Below are 14,739 nucleotides of genomic sequence, written 5' to 3'. Positions count from 1 at the left end.
GGGTCTTTGCCAGGCGCCACCCACAGCCCTGACCTGAATATGCGACCGTACCAGTATATCTCTTACCAAGAAGGGGCTATCCTGGAAAACTGTTGCTCAGCCTCATTTGCCCATGGCACTGCTCGCACAAGAGCACAGAGACTGGGGCTGCTTACTTGCCTTGCTACCTCAAACTTGAAACGTAGCCTAGGGGACCCTTGACGGGCGCCTGCCGTAACCCTGTCCCGAATATGCGAGCGTCTCAGGATGTCTCTTACCAGGAAGGGGCTATCCTGGAAAGCTGTTGCTCTGCCTCATCTGCCCATGGCACTGGTCGCACAAGCGCACACAGACTGAAGCTGCTTGCTTGCCTTGCCACCTTAAACTTCAAACATAGTGATGGGGTCCCTTCAGGGTGCCTCCAGCAGCCCTGCCCCAAATATCAGAACGTCTCCAGATATCTCGCAACCATAAGGGGCTAGCCTGGAAAACTGTTGCTCAGCCTCATCTGCCCATGGCACTGCTCGCACAGCCACACAGAGACTGAGGCTGCTTGCTTGCCTTGCAACTCAAACTTCAAACGTAGCCCCAGTGTCCCTGCCGTGAGCCTATAGCAGCCCTGCACCGAAGGTGCAAACGTCTTCAGATAGACCGCACCCAGAAGGGGCTAGCCTGGAAAGCTGTTTCTCAGCCTCATCTGCCCATGGCACTGGTCGCAGAATAGCACACAGACTGGGGCTGCTTGGTTGCCTTGCCCCCTTAAAATTCAAACATAGCCTAGGGGGTCTTTGCCGGGGGCCTCCCGCAGCCCTGACCCTAATATGCGAGCGTCTTCAGCATATCTCTTACAAAGAAGGGGCTAGCCTGGAAAGCTGTTGCTCAGCCTCATCTGCCCATGGCACTGCTCGCACAGAGGCACAGAGACTGGGGCTGCTTGCTTGTCTTGCCACTTGAAACTCCAAACGTAGCCTGGGAATGGTGGTGTCCCTGCCAGGCTCCTTTCGCAGCCCTGCTCTTAAAATGCGAACGTCTGCAGGTAGCTGGCAGCCAGAAGGGGCTAGCATGGAAAGCTGTTGCTCAGCCTCATCTGCCCATGGCACTGCTCGCACAGAGGCCCAGAGACTGGGGCTGCTTGCTTGTCTTGCCACCTCAAACTTCAGACGTAGCTTAGGTGGTCCGTGCCGGGGGCCTCCGGCAGCCCTGCTCCCAGAATTCGAACGTCTGCAGATAGCTCGCAGCCAGAAAGGGCTAGCCTGGAAAGCTGTTGCTCAGCCTCATCTGCCCATGGCAGTGCTCGCACAGAGGCACAGAGACTAGGGCTGCTTGCTTGTCTTGCCCCCTCAAACTTCAAATGTAGCTTAGGTGGTCCATGCCGGGCGGTTCCGGCAACCCAGCTCGAAAAATGCGAACGTCTGCATGTAGCTGGCAGCCAGAAAATGCTAGCCTGGAAAGCTGTTGCTCAGCCTCATCTGCCCATGGCACTGCTTGCACAGAGGCTCAGAGACTGGGGCTGCTTGCTTGTCTTGCCACCTCAAACTTCACATGTAGCATTGGGGGTGCATGCCGGGCTCCTCCGGCAGCCCTGCTCCCAAAATTCGAACGTCTGCAGATAGCTCGCAGCCAGAAAGAGCTAGCCTGGAAAGCTGTTGCTCAGCCTCATCTGCCCATGGCACTGCTCGCACAGAGGCCCAGAGACTGGGGCTGCTTGCTTGTCTTGCCACTTGAAACTTCAAACGCATGCTGGGAATGTGGGTTGTCCCTGCCAGGCTGCTTTCACAGCTCTGCTCCCAAATTGCGAATGTCTGCAGATAGCTGGCAGCCAGAAGGGGCTAGCCTGGAAAGCTGTTGCTCAGCCTCATCTGCCCATGGCACTGCTCGCACAGAGGCACAGAGACTGGGGCTGCTTGCTTGTCTTGCCACTTGAAACTTCAAACGCATGCTGGGAATGTGGGTTGTCCCTGCCAGGCTGCTTTCACAGCTCTGCTCCCAAATTGCGAATGTCTGCAGATAGCTGGCAGCCAGAAGGGGCTAGCCTGGAAAGCTGTTGCTCAGCCTCATCTGCCCATGGCACTGCTCGCACAGAGGCACAGAGACTGGGGCTGCTTGCTTGTCTTGCCACTTGAAACTTCAAACGCATGCTGGGAATGTGGGTTGTCCCTGCCAGGCTGCTTTCACAGCCCTGCTCCGAAATTGCGAACGTCTGCAGATAGCTGGCAGCCAGAAGGGGCTAGCCTGGAAAGCTGTTTCTCAGCCTCATCTGCTCATGGCACTGCTCGCACAGAGGCACAGAGAATGGGGCTGCTTGCTTGTCTTGCCACCTCAAACTTAAAACGTAGCCTGGGAAAGTTCGTCTCCCAGCCAGGCTCCTTTCGCAGCCATGCTCTTAAAATGCGAACGTCTGCAGGTAGCTGGCAGACAGAAGGGGCTAGCATGGAAAGCTGTTGCTCAGCCTCATCTGCCCATGGCACTGCTCGCACAGAGGCACAGAGAATGGGGCTCCTTGATTGTCTTGCCACCTCAAAATTCAAACGTAGCCTGGGAATGGTGGTGTCTCTGCCAGGCTCCTTTCACAGCCCTGCTCTGAAAGTGCGAACGTCTGCAGGTAGCTGGCAGCCAGAAGGGGCTAGCATGGAAAGCTGTTGCTCAGCCTCATCTGCCCATGGCACTGCTCGCACAGAGGCCCAGAGACTGGGGCTGCTTGCTTGTCTTGCCACTTGAAACTTCAAACGCATGCTGGGAATGTGGGTTGTCCCTGCCAGCCTTCTTTCACAGCTCTGCTCCCAAATTGCGAATGTCTGCAGATAGCTGGCAGCCAGAAGGGGCTAGCCTGGAAAGCTGTTGCTCAGCCTCATCTGCCCATGGCACTGCTCGCACAGAGGCACAGAGAATGGGGCTGCTTGCTTGCCTTGCCAACTTAAACTTGAAACGTAGCCCAGGGGTCCCTTCTTGGTGCGTCTAGCAGCACTGCACCGAAAATGCGAACGTCTCCAGATAGCTTGAACCCAGAATCCCCTAGCCTGGAAAGATGTTGCTCAGCCCCATCTGCCCATGGCACTGCTCGCACAGAGGCACAGAGACTGGGGCTGCTTGCTTGCCTTGCCAACTCAAACTTCAAACGTAGCACCGGTGTCCTTGTCGGGAGCCTCTAGCAGCCCTGCACCGAAGGTGCAAACATCTCCAGATAGCTCGAACCCAGAAGGGGCTAGCCTGGAAAGCTGTTGCTCAGCCTCATCTGCGCATGGCACTGCTTGCACAGATGCACAGACACTGTGGCTGCTTGCTTGCCTTGCCACATGAAACTACAGAAGTAGCCCGGGGCTCCCTGCCTGGTGCCTATAGCAGCCCTGCACCAAAGGTGCAAATGTCTCCAGATAGCTTGCACCCAGAAGGGGCTAGCCTGGAAAGCTTTTGCTCAGCATCATCTGCCCATGGCACTGCTCGCACAGGCGCCCAGAGACTGGGGCTGCTTGCTTGCCTTTCCACCTTAAACTTATAAATTAGCCCGGGTGTCCCAGCCGGGTACCTACAGCAGACCTGCACTGAAAACGCGAACATATCCAGATATCTCGAATCCAGAAGGGCCTAACCTGGAAAGCTGTTGCTCAGCCTCATCTGCCCATGGCACTGCTCGCACAGGCGCACAGAGACTGGGGATGCTTGCTTGCCTTGCCACTTAAAACTTCCAACGTATCCCAGGTGTACCTTCTTGGTGCCTCTAGCAGCACTGCACCGAAAATGCGAACGTCTCCAGATAGCTCGAACCCAGAAGGGCCTAGCCTGGAAAGCTGATGCTCAGCCTCATCTGCCCCTGGCACTGCTCGCACAGGCGCACAGAGACTGGGGCTGCTTGCTGGCCTTGCCACCTCAAACTTCAAACGTAGCTCGGTACTCCGTGATTCGTGTCTCCAGCAGACGTGCTCCGAAAATGCGAACGTATCCAGATAGCTCGAACCCAGAAGGGCCTAGCCTGGAAAGCTATTGCTAAGCCTCATCTGCGCATGGCACAGCTCGCACAGACGCACAGCTACTGGGGCTGCTTGCTTGCCTTGCTACTTCAGACTTATAACATTTCCTATGGGGTCTTTGCCAGGCGCCACCCACAGCCCTGACCTGAATATGCGACCGTACCAGTATATCTCTTACCAAGAAGGGGCTATCCTGGAAAACTGTTGCTCAGCCTCATTTGCCCATGGCACTGCTCGCACAAGAGCACAGAGACTGGGGCTGCTTACTTGCCTTGCTACCTCAAACTTGAAACGTAGCCTAGGGGACCCTTGACGGGCGCCTGCCGTAACCCTGTCCCGAATATGCGAGCATCTCAGGATGTCTCTTACCAGGAAGGGGCTATCCTGGAAAGCTGTTGCTCTGCCTCATCTGCCCATGGCACTGGTCGCACAAGCGCACACAGACTGAAGCTGCTTGCTTGCCTTGCCACCTTAAACTTCAAACATAGTGATGGGGTCCCTTCAGGGTGCCTCCAGCAGCCCTGCCCCAAATATCAGAACGTCTCCAGATATCTCGCAACCATAAGGGGCTAGCCTGGAAAACTGTTGCTCAGCCTCATCTGCCCATGGCACTGCTCGCACAGCCACACAGAGACTGAGGCTGCTTGCTTGCCTTGCAACTCAAACTTCAAACGTAGCCCCAGTGTCCCTGCCGTGAGCCTATAGCAGCCCTGCACCGAAGGTGCAAACGTCTTCAGATAGACCGCACCCAGAAGGGGCTAGCCTGGAAAGCTGTTGCTCAGCCTCATCTGCCCATGGCACTGGTCGCAGAATAGCACACAGACTGGGGCTGCTTGGTTGCCTTGCCCCCTTAAAATTCAAACATAGCCTAGGGGGTCTTTGCCGGGGGCCTCCCGCAGCCCTGACCCTAATATGCGAGCGTCTTCAGCATATCTCTTACAAAGAAGGGGCTAGCCTGGAAAGCTGTTGCTCAGCCTCATCTGCCCATGGCACTGCTCGCACAGAGGCACAGAGACTGGGGCTTCTTGCTTGTCTTGCCACTTGAAACTCCAAACGTAGCCTGGGAATGGTGGTGTCCCTGCCAGGCTCCTTTCGCAGCCCTGCTCTTAAAATGCGAACGTCTGCAGGTAGCTGGCAGCCAGAAGGGGCTAGCATGGAAAGCTGTTGCTCAGCCTCATCTGCCCATGGCACTGCTCGCACAGAGGCCCAGAGACTGGGGCTGCTTGCTTGTCTTGCCACTTGAAACTTCAAACGCATGCTGGGAATGTGGGTTGTCCCTGCCAGGCTGCTTTCACAGCTCTGCTCCCAAATTGCGAATGTCTGCAGATAGCTGGCAGCCAGAAGGGGCTAGCCTGGAAAGCTGTTGCTCAGCCTCATCTGCCCATGGCACTGCTCGCACAGAGGCACAGAGAATGGGGCTGCTTGCTTGCCTTGCCAACTTAAACTTGAAACGTAGCCCAGGGGTCCCTTCTTGGTGCGTCTAGCAGCACTGCACCGAAAATGCGAACGTCTCCAGATAGCTTGAACCCAGAATCCCCTAGCCTGGAAAGCTGTTGCTCAGCCCCATCTGCCCATGGCACTGCTCGCACAGAGGCACAGAGACTGGGGCTGCTTGCTTGCCTTGCCAACTCAAACTTCAAACGTAGCACCGGTGTCCTTGTCGGGAGCCTCTAGCAGCCCTGCACCGAAGGTGCAAACATCTCCAGATAGCTCGAACCCAGAAGGGGCTAGCCTGGAAAGCTGTTGCTCAGCCTCATCTGTGCATGGCACTGCTTGCACAGATGCACAGACACTGTGGCTGCTTGCTTGCCTTGCCACATGAAACTACAGAAGTAGCCCGGGGCTCCCTGCCTGGTGCCTATAGCAGCCCTGCACCAAAGGTGCAAATGTCTCCAGATAGCTTGCACCCAGAAGGGGCTAGCCTGGAAAGCTTTTGCTCAGCGTCATCTGCCCATGGCACTGCTCGCACAGGCGCCCAGAGACTGGGGCTGCTTGCTTGCCTTTCCACCTTAAACTTATAAATTAGCCCGGGTGTCCCAGCCGGGTACCTACAGCAGACCTGCACTGAAAACGCGAACATATCCAGATATCTCGAATCCAGAAGGGCCTAGCCTGGAAAGCTGTTGCTCAGCCTCATCTGCCCATGGCACTGCTCGCACAGGCGCACAGAGACTGGGGATGCTTGCTTGCCTTGCCACTTAAAACTTCCAACGTATCCCAGGTGTACCTTCTTGGTGCCTCTAGCAGCACTGCACCGAAAATGCGAACGTCTCCAGATAGCTCGAACCCAGAAGGGCCTAGCCTGGAAAGCTGATGCTCAGCCTCATCTGCCCCTGGCACTGCTCGCACAGGCGCACAGAGACTGGGGCTGCTTGCTGGCCTTGCCACCTCAAACTTCAAACGTAGCTCGGTACTCCATGATTCGTGTCTCCAGCAGACGTGCTCCGAAAATGCGAACGTATCCAGATAGCTCGAACCCAGAAGGGCCTAGCCTGGAAAGCTATTGCTAAGCCTCATCTGCGCATGGCACAGCTCGCACAGACGCACAGATACTGGGGCTGCTTGCTTGCCTTGCTACTTCAGACTTATAACATTTCCTATGGGGTCTTTGCCAGGCGCCACCCACAGCCCTGACCTGAATATGCGACCGTACCAGTATATCTCTTACCAAGAAGGGGCTATCCTGGAAAACTGTTGCTCAGCCTCATTTGCCCATGGCACTGCTCGCACAAGAGCACAGAGACTGGGGCTGCTTACTTGCCTTGCTACCTCAAACTTGAAACGTAGCCTAGGGGACCCTTGACGGGCGCCTGCCGTAACCCTGTCCCGAATATGCGAGCATCTCAGGATGTCTCTTACCAGGAAGGGGCTATCCTGGAAAGCTGTTGCTCTGCCTCATCTGCCCATGGCACTGGTCGCACAAGCGCACACAGACTGAAGCTGCTTGCTTGCCTTGCCACCTTAAACTTCAAACATAGTGATGGGGTCCCTTCAGGGTGCCTCCAGCAGCCCTGCCCCAAATATCAGAACGTCTCCAGATATCTCACAACCATAAGGGGCTAGCCTGGAAAACTGTTGCTCAGCCTCACCTGCCCATGGCACTGCTCGCACAGCCACACAGAGACTGAGGCTGCTTGCTTGCCTTGCAACTCAAACTTCAAACGTAGCCCCAGTGTCCCTGCCGTGAGCCTATAGCAGCCCTGCACCGAAGGTGCAAACGTCTTCAGATAGACCGCACCCAGAAGGGGCTAGCCTGGAAAGCTGTTGCTCAGCCTCATCTGCCCATGGCACTGGTCGCAGAATAGCACACAGACTGGGGCTGCTTGGTTGCCTTGCCACCTTAAAATTCAAACATAGCCTAGGGGGTCTTTGATGGGGGCCTCCCGCAGCCCTGACCCTAATATGCGAGCGTCTTCAGCATATCTCTTAAAAAGAAGGGGCTAGCCTGGAAAGCTGTTGCTCAGCCTCATCTGCCCATGGCACTGCTCGCACAGAGGCACAGAGAATGGGGCTGCTTGCTTGCCTTGACAACTTAAACTTGAAACGTAGCCCAGGGGTCCCTTCTTGGTGCGTCTAGCAGCACTGCACCGAAAATGCGAACGTCTCCAGATAGCTTGAACCCAGAATCCCCTAGCCTGGAAAGCTGTTGCTCAGCCCCATCTGCCCATGGCACTGCTCGCACAGAGGCACAGAGACTGGGGCTGCTTGCTTGCCTTGCCAACTCAAACTTCAAACGTAGCACCGGTGTCCTTGTCGGGAGCCTCTAGCAGCCCTGCACCGAAGGTGCAAACATCTCCAGATAGCTCGAACCCAGAAGGGGCTAGCCTGGAAAGCTGTTGCTCAGCCTCATCTGCGCATGGCACTGCTTGCACAGATGCACAGACACTGTGGCTGCTTGCTTGCCTTGCCACATGAAACTACAGAAGTAGCCCGGGGCTCCCTGCCTGGTGCCTATAGCAGCCCTGCACCAAAGGTGCAAATGTCTCCAGATAGCTTGCACCCAGAAGGGGCTAGCCTGGAAAGCTTTTGCTCAGCGTCATCTGCCCATGGCACTGCTCGCACAGGCGCCCAGAGACTGGGGCTGCTTGCTTGCCTTTCCACCTTAAACTTATAAATTAGCCCGGGTGTCCCAGCCGGGTACCTACAGCAGACCTGCACTGAAAACGCGAACATATCCAGATATCTCGAATCCAGAAGGGCCTAGCCTGGAAAGCTGTTGCTCAGCCTCATCTGCCCATGGCACAGCTCGCACAGACGCACAGATACTGGGGCTGCTTGCTTGCCTTGCTACTTCAGACTTATAACATTTCCTATGGGGTCTTTGCCAGGAGCCACCCACAGCCCTGACCTGAATATGCGACCGTACCAGTATATCTCTTACCAAGAAGGGGCTATCCTGGAAAACTGTTGCTCAGCCTCATCTGCCCATGGCACTGCTCGCACAAGAGCACAGAGACTGGGGCTGCTTACTTACCTTGCTACCTCAAACTTGAAACGTAGCCTAGGGGACACTTGACGGGCGCCTGCCGTAACCCTGTCCCGAATATGCGAGCGTCTCAGGATGTCTCTTACCAGGAAGGGGCTAGCCTGGAAAGCTGTTGCTCAGCCTCATCTGCCCATGGCACTGCTCGCAGAATAGCACACAGACTGGGGCTGCTTACTTACCTTGCTACCTCAAACTTGAAACGTAGCCTAGGGGACACTTGACGGGCGCCTGCCGTAACCCTGTCCCGAATATGCGAGCGTCTCAGGATGTCTCTTACCAGGAAGGGGCTAGCCTGGAAAGCTGTTGCTCAGCCTCATCTGCCCATGGCACTGCTCGCACAGAGGCACAGAGACTGGGGCTGCTTGCTTGTCTTGCCACTTGAAACTTCAAACGCATGCTGGGAATGTGGGTTGTCCCTGCCACGCTGCTTTCACAGCTCTGCTCCCAAATTGCGAATGTCTGCAGATAGCTGGCAGCCAGAAGGGGCTAGCCTGGAAAGCTGTTGCTCAGCCTCATCTGCCCATGGCACTGCTCGCACAGAGGCCCAGAGAATGGGGCTGCTTGCTTGTCTTGCCACCTCAAACTTCAAACGCATGCTGGGAATGGTGGTGTCCCTGCCAGCCTCCTTTCGCAGCCCTGCTCCGAAAGTGCGAACGTCTGCAGATAGCTGGCAGCCAGAAGGGGCTAGCCTGGAAAGCTGTTGCTCAGCCTCATCTGCTCATGGCACTGCTCTCACAGAGGCACAGAGAATGGGACTGCTTGCTTGTCTTGCCACCTCAAACTTCAAACGTAGCCTGGGAAAGTTCATGTCCCAGCCAGGCTTCTTTCGCAGCCATGCTCTTAAAATGCGAACGTCTGCAGGTAGCTGGCAGCCAGAAGGGGCTAGCATGGAAAGCTGTTGCTCAGCCTCATCTGCCCATGGCACTGCTCGCACAGAGGCACAGAGACTGGGGCTGCTTGCTTGTCTTGCCACCTCAAACTTCAAACGTAGCCTGGGAATGGTGGTGTCCCAGCCAGGCTCCTTTCGCAGCCCTGCTCCGAAAGTGCGAACGTCTGCAGATCGCTGGCAGCCAGAAGGGGCTAGCCTGGAAAGCTGTTGCTCAGCCTCATCTGCCCATGGCACTGCACGCACAGATGCACAGAAACTGGGGCTGCTTACTTGCCTTGCCGCGTCAAACTTGAAACGTAGCCCGGGGATCCCTTCAGGGTGCCTCCAGCACACCTGCACTGAAAATGCGAACATATCCAGATATCTCGAATCCAGAAGGGCGTAGCCTTGAAAGCTGTTGCTCAGCCTCATCTGCCCATGGCACTGCTCGCACATATGCGCAGAGACTGGGTCTGCTTGCTTTCCTTGCCAACTCAAACTTGAAACGTAGCCCAGGGGTCCCTTCTTGGTGCGTCTAGCAGCACTGCACCGAAAATGCGAAAGTCTCCAGATAGCTCGAACCCAGAATCCCCTAGCCTGGAAAGCTGTTGCTCAGCCCCATCTGCCCATGGCACTGCTCGCACAGACGCCCAGAGAATGGGGCTGCTTGCTTGCCTTGCCAACTCAAACATCAAACGTAGCACCGGTGTCCTTGTCGGGAGCCTCTAGCAGCCCTGCACCGAAGGTGCAAAGGTCTCCAGATAGCTTGCACCCAGAAGGGGCTAGCCTGGAAAGCTGTTGCTCAGCCTCATCTGCCCATGGCACTGCTCGCACAGGTGCCCAGAGACTGGGGCTGCTTGCTTGCCTTTCCACCTTAAACTTATAAATTAGCCCGGGTGTCCCAGCCGGGTACCTTCAGCAGACCTGCACTGAAAACGCGAACATATCCAGATATCTCGAATCCAGAAGGGCCTAGCCTGGAAAGCTGTTGCTCAGCCTCATCTGCCCATGGCACTGCTCGCACAGGCGCACAGAGACTGGGGATGCTTGCTTGCCTTGCCACTAAAAACTTCCAACGTATCCCAGGTGTACCTTCTTGGTGCCTCTAGCAGCACTGCACCGAAAATGCGAACGTCTCCAGATAGCTCGAACCCAGAAGGGCCTAGCCTGGAAAGCTGATGCTCAGCCTCATCTGCCCCTGGCACTGCTCACACAGGCGCACAGAGACTGGGGCTGCTTGCTGGCCTTGCCACCTCAAACTTCAAACGTAGCTCGGTACTCCGTGATTCGTGTCTCCAGCAGACGTGCTCCGAAAATGCGAACGTATCCAGATAGCTCGAACCCAGAAGGGCCTAGCCTGGAAAGCTATTGCTAAGCCTCATCTGCGCATGGCACAGCTCGCACAGACGCACAGATACTGGGGCTGCTTGCTTGCCTTGCTACTTCAGACTTATAACATTTCCTATGGGGTCTTTGCCAGGCGCCACCCACAGCCCTGACCTGAATATGCGACCGTACCAGTATATCTCTTACCAAGAAGGGGCTATCCTGGAAAACTGTTGCTCAGCCTCATTTGCCCATGGCACTGCTCGCACAGCCACACAGAGACTGAGGCTGCTTGCTTGCCTTGCAACTCAAACTTCAAACGTAGCCCCAGTGTCCCTGCCGTGAGCCTATAGCAGCCCTGCACCGAAGGTGCAAACGTCTTCAGATAGACCGCACCCAGAAGGGGCTAGCCTGGAAAGCTGTTGCTCAGCCTCATCTGCCCATGGCACTGGTCACAGAATAGCACACAGACTGGGGCTGCTTGGTCGCCTTGCCACCTTAAAATTCAAACATAGCCTAGGGGGTCTTTGCCGGGGGCCTCCCGCATCCCTGACCCTAATATGCGAGGGTCTTCAGCATATCTCTTACAAAGAAGGGGCTAGCCTGGAAAGCTGTTGCTCAGCCTCATCTGCCTATGGCACTGCTCGCACAGAGGCACAGAGACTGGGGCTTCTTGCTTGTCTTGCCACTTGAAACTCCAAACATAGCCTGGGAATGGTGGTGTCCCTGCCAGGCTCCTTTCGCAGCCCTGCTCTTAAAATGCGAACGTCTGCAGGTAGCTGGCAGCCAGAAGGGGCTAGCATGGAAAGCTGTTGCTAAGCCTCATCTGCCCATGGCACTGCTCGCACAGAGGCACAGAGAATGGGGCTGCTTGCTTGTCTTGCCACCTCAAACTTCAAACGCATGCTGGGAATGGTTGTGTCCCTGTCAGGCTACTTTCGCAGCCATGCTCTTAAAATGCGAACGTCTGCAGATAGCTGGCAGCCAGAAGGGGCTAGCCTGGAAAGCTGTTTCTCAGCCTCATCTGCCCATGGCAGTGCTCGCACAGAGGCCCAGAGACTGGTGCTGCTTGCTTGTCTTGCCACTTGAAACTTCAAACGCATGCTGGGAATGTGGGTTGTCAATGCCAGGCTGCTTTCACAGCTCTGCTCCCAAATTGCGAATGTCTGCAGATAGCTGGCAGCCAGAAGGGGCTAGCCTGGAAAGCTGTTGCTCAGCCTCATCTGCCCATGGCAGTGCTCGCACAGAGGCACAGAGAATGGGGCTGCTTGCTTGTCTTGCCACCTCAAACTTCAAACATAGCCTGGGAAAGTTGGTGTCCCAGCCAGGCTTCTTTCCCAGCCCTGCTCCGAAAGTGCGAACGTCTGCAGATAGCTGGCAGCCAGAAAGAGCTAGCCTGGAAAGCTGTTTCTCAGCCTCATCTGCCCATGGCACTGCTCGCACAGAGGCACAGAGAATGGGGCTCCTTGATTGTCTTGCCACCTCAAACTTCAAACGTAGCCTGGGAATGGTGGTGTCTCTGCCAGGCTCCTTTCACAGCCCTGCTCCGAAAGTGCGAACGTCTGAAGGTAGCTGGCAGCCAGAAGGGGCTAGCATGGAAAGCTGTTGCTCAGCCTCATCTGCCCATGGCACTGCTCGCACAGAGGCACAGAGACTGGGGCTGCTTGCTTGTCTTGCCACTTGAAACTTCAAACGCATGCTGGGAATGTGGGTTGTCCCTGCCAGGCTGCTTTCACAGCTCTGCTCCCAAATTGCGAATGTCTGCAGATAGCTGGCAGCCAGAAGGGGCTAGCCTGGAAAGCTGTTGCTCAGCCTCATCTGCCCATGGCACTGCTCGCACAGAGGCACAGAGAATGGGGCTGCTTGCTTGTCTTGCCACCTCAAACTTCAAACGCATGCTGGGAATGGTTGTTTCCCTGTCAGGCTACTTTCGCAGCCATGCTCTTAAAATGCGAACGTCTGCAGGTAGCTGGCAGCCAGAAGGGGCTAGCCTGGAAAGCTGTTTCTCAGCCTCATCTGCCCTTGGCACTGCTCGCACAGAGGCCCAGAGACTGGTGCTGCTTGCTTGTCTTGCCACTTGAAACTTCAAATGCATGCTGGGAATGTGGGTTGTCCCTGCCAGGCTGCTTTCACACCTCTGCTCCAAAATTGCGAATGTCTGCAGATAGCTGGCAGCCAGAAGTGGCTAGCCTGGAAAGCTGTTGCTCAGCCTCATCTGCCCATGGCACTGCTCGCACAGAGGCACAGAGAATGGGGCTGCTTGCTTGTCTTGCCACCTCAAACTTGAAACGTAGCCTGGGAAAATTCGTGTCCCAGCCAGGCTCCTTTGGCAGCCATGCTCTTAAAATGCGAACGTCTGCAGGTAGCTGGCAGCCAGAAGGGGCTAGCATGGAAAGCTGTTGCTCAGCCTCATCTGCCCATGGCACTGCTCGCACAGAGGCACAGAGACTGGGGCTGCTTGCTTGTCTTGCCACCTCAAACTTCAAACGTAGCCTGGGAATGGTGGTGTCCCAGCCAGGCTCCTTTCGCAGCCCTGCTCCGAAAGTGCGAACGTCTGCAGATCGCTGGCAGCCAGAAGGGGCTAGCCTGGAAAGCTGTTGCTCAGCCTCATCTGCCCATGGCACTGCACGCACAGATGCACAGAAACTGGGGCTGCTTACTTGCCTTGCCGCGTCAAACTTGAAACGTAGCCCGGGGATCCCTTCAGGGTGCCTCCAGCACACCTGCACTGAAAATGCGAACATATCCAGATATCTCGAATCCAGAAGGGCGTAGCCTTGAAAGCTGTTGCTCAGCCTCATCTGCCCATGGCACTGCTCGCACAGGCGCACAGAGACTGGGGGTGCTTGCTTGCCTTGCCACTTAAAACTTCCAACGTATCCCAGGTGTACCTTCTTGGTGCCTCTAGCAGCACTGCACCGAAAATGCGAACGTCTCCAGATAGCTCGAACCCAGAAGGGCCTAGCCTGGAAAGCTGATGCTCAGCCTCATCTGCCCCTGGCACTGCTCGCACAGGCGCACAGAGACTGGGGCTGCTTGCTGGCCTTGCCACCTCAAACTTCAAACGTAGCTCGGTACTCCGTGATTCGTGTCTCCAGCAGACGTGCTCCGAAAATGCGAACGTATCCAGATAGCTCGAACCCAGAAGGGCCTAGCCTGGAAAGCTATTGCTAAGCCTCATCTGCGCATGGCACAGCTCGCACAGACGCACAGATACTGGGGCTGCTTGCTTGCCTTGCTACTTCAGACTTATAACATTTCCTATGGGGTCTTTGCCAGGCGCCACCCACAGCCCTGACCTGAATATGCGACCGTACCAGTATATCTCTTACCAAGAAGGGGCTATCCTGGAAAACTGTTGCTCAGCCTCATTTGCCCATGGCACTGCTCGCACAGCCACACAGAGACTGAGGCTGCTTGCTTGCCTTGCAACTCAAACTTCAAACGTAGCCCCAGTGTCCCTGCCGTGAGCCTATAGCAGCCCTGCACCGAAGGTGCAAACGTCTTCAGATAGACCGCACCCAGAAGGGGCTAGCCTGGAAAGCTGTTGCTCAGCCTCATCTGCCCATGGCACTGGTCGCAGAATAGCACACAGACTGGGGCTGCTTGGTCGCCTTGCCACCTTAAAATTCAAACATAGCCTAGGGGGTCTTTGCCGGGGGCCTCCCGCATCCCTGACCCTAATATGCGAGGGTCTTCAGCATATCTCTTACAAAGAAGGGGCTAGCCTGGAAAGCTGTTGCTCAGCCTCATCTGCCTATGGCACTGCTCGCACAGAGGCACAGAGACTGGGGCTTCTTGCTTGTCTTGCCACTTGAAACTCCAAACATAGCCTGGGAATGGTGGTGTCCCTGCCAGGCTCCTTTCGCAGCCCTGCTCTTAAAATGCGAACATCTGCAGGTAGCTGGCAGCCAGAAGGGGCTAGCATGGAAAGCTGTTGCTAAGCCTCATCTGCCCATGGCACTGCTCGCACAGAGGCACAGAGAATGGGGCTGCTTGCTTGTCTTGCCACCTCAAACTTCAAACGCATGCTGGGAATGGTTGTGTCCCTGTCAGGCTACTTTCGCAGCCATGCTCTTAAAATGCGAACGTCTGCAGATAGCTGGCAGCCAGAA

Source organism: Opisthocomus hoazin, chromosome W (assembly GCF_030867145.1).
Source record: "Opisthocomus hoazin isolate bOpiHoa1 chromosome W, bOpiHoa1.hap1, whole genome shotgun sequence".
NCBI lineage: Eukaryota > Metazoa > Chordata > Aves > Opisthocomiformes > Opisthocomidae > Opisthocomus > Opisthocomus hoazin.
This window is presented reverse-complemented; position numbering follows the sequence as displayed.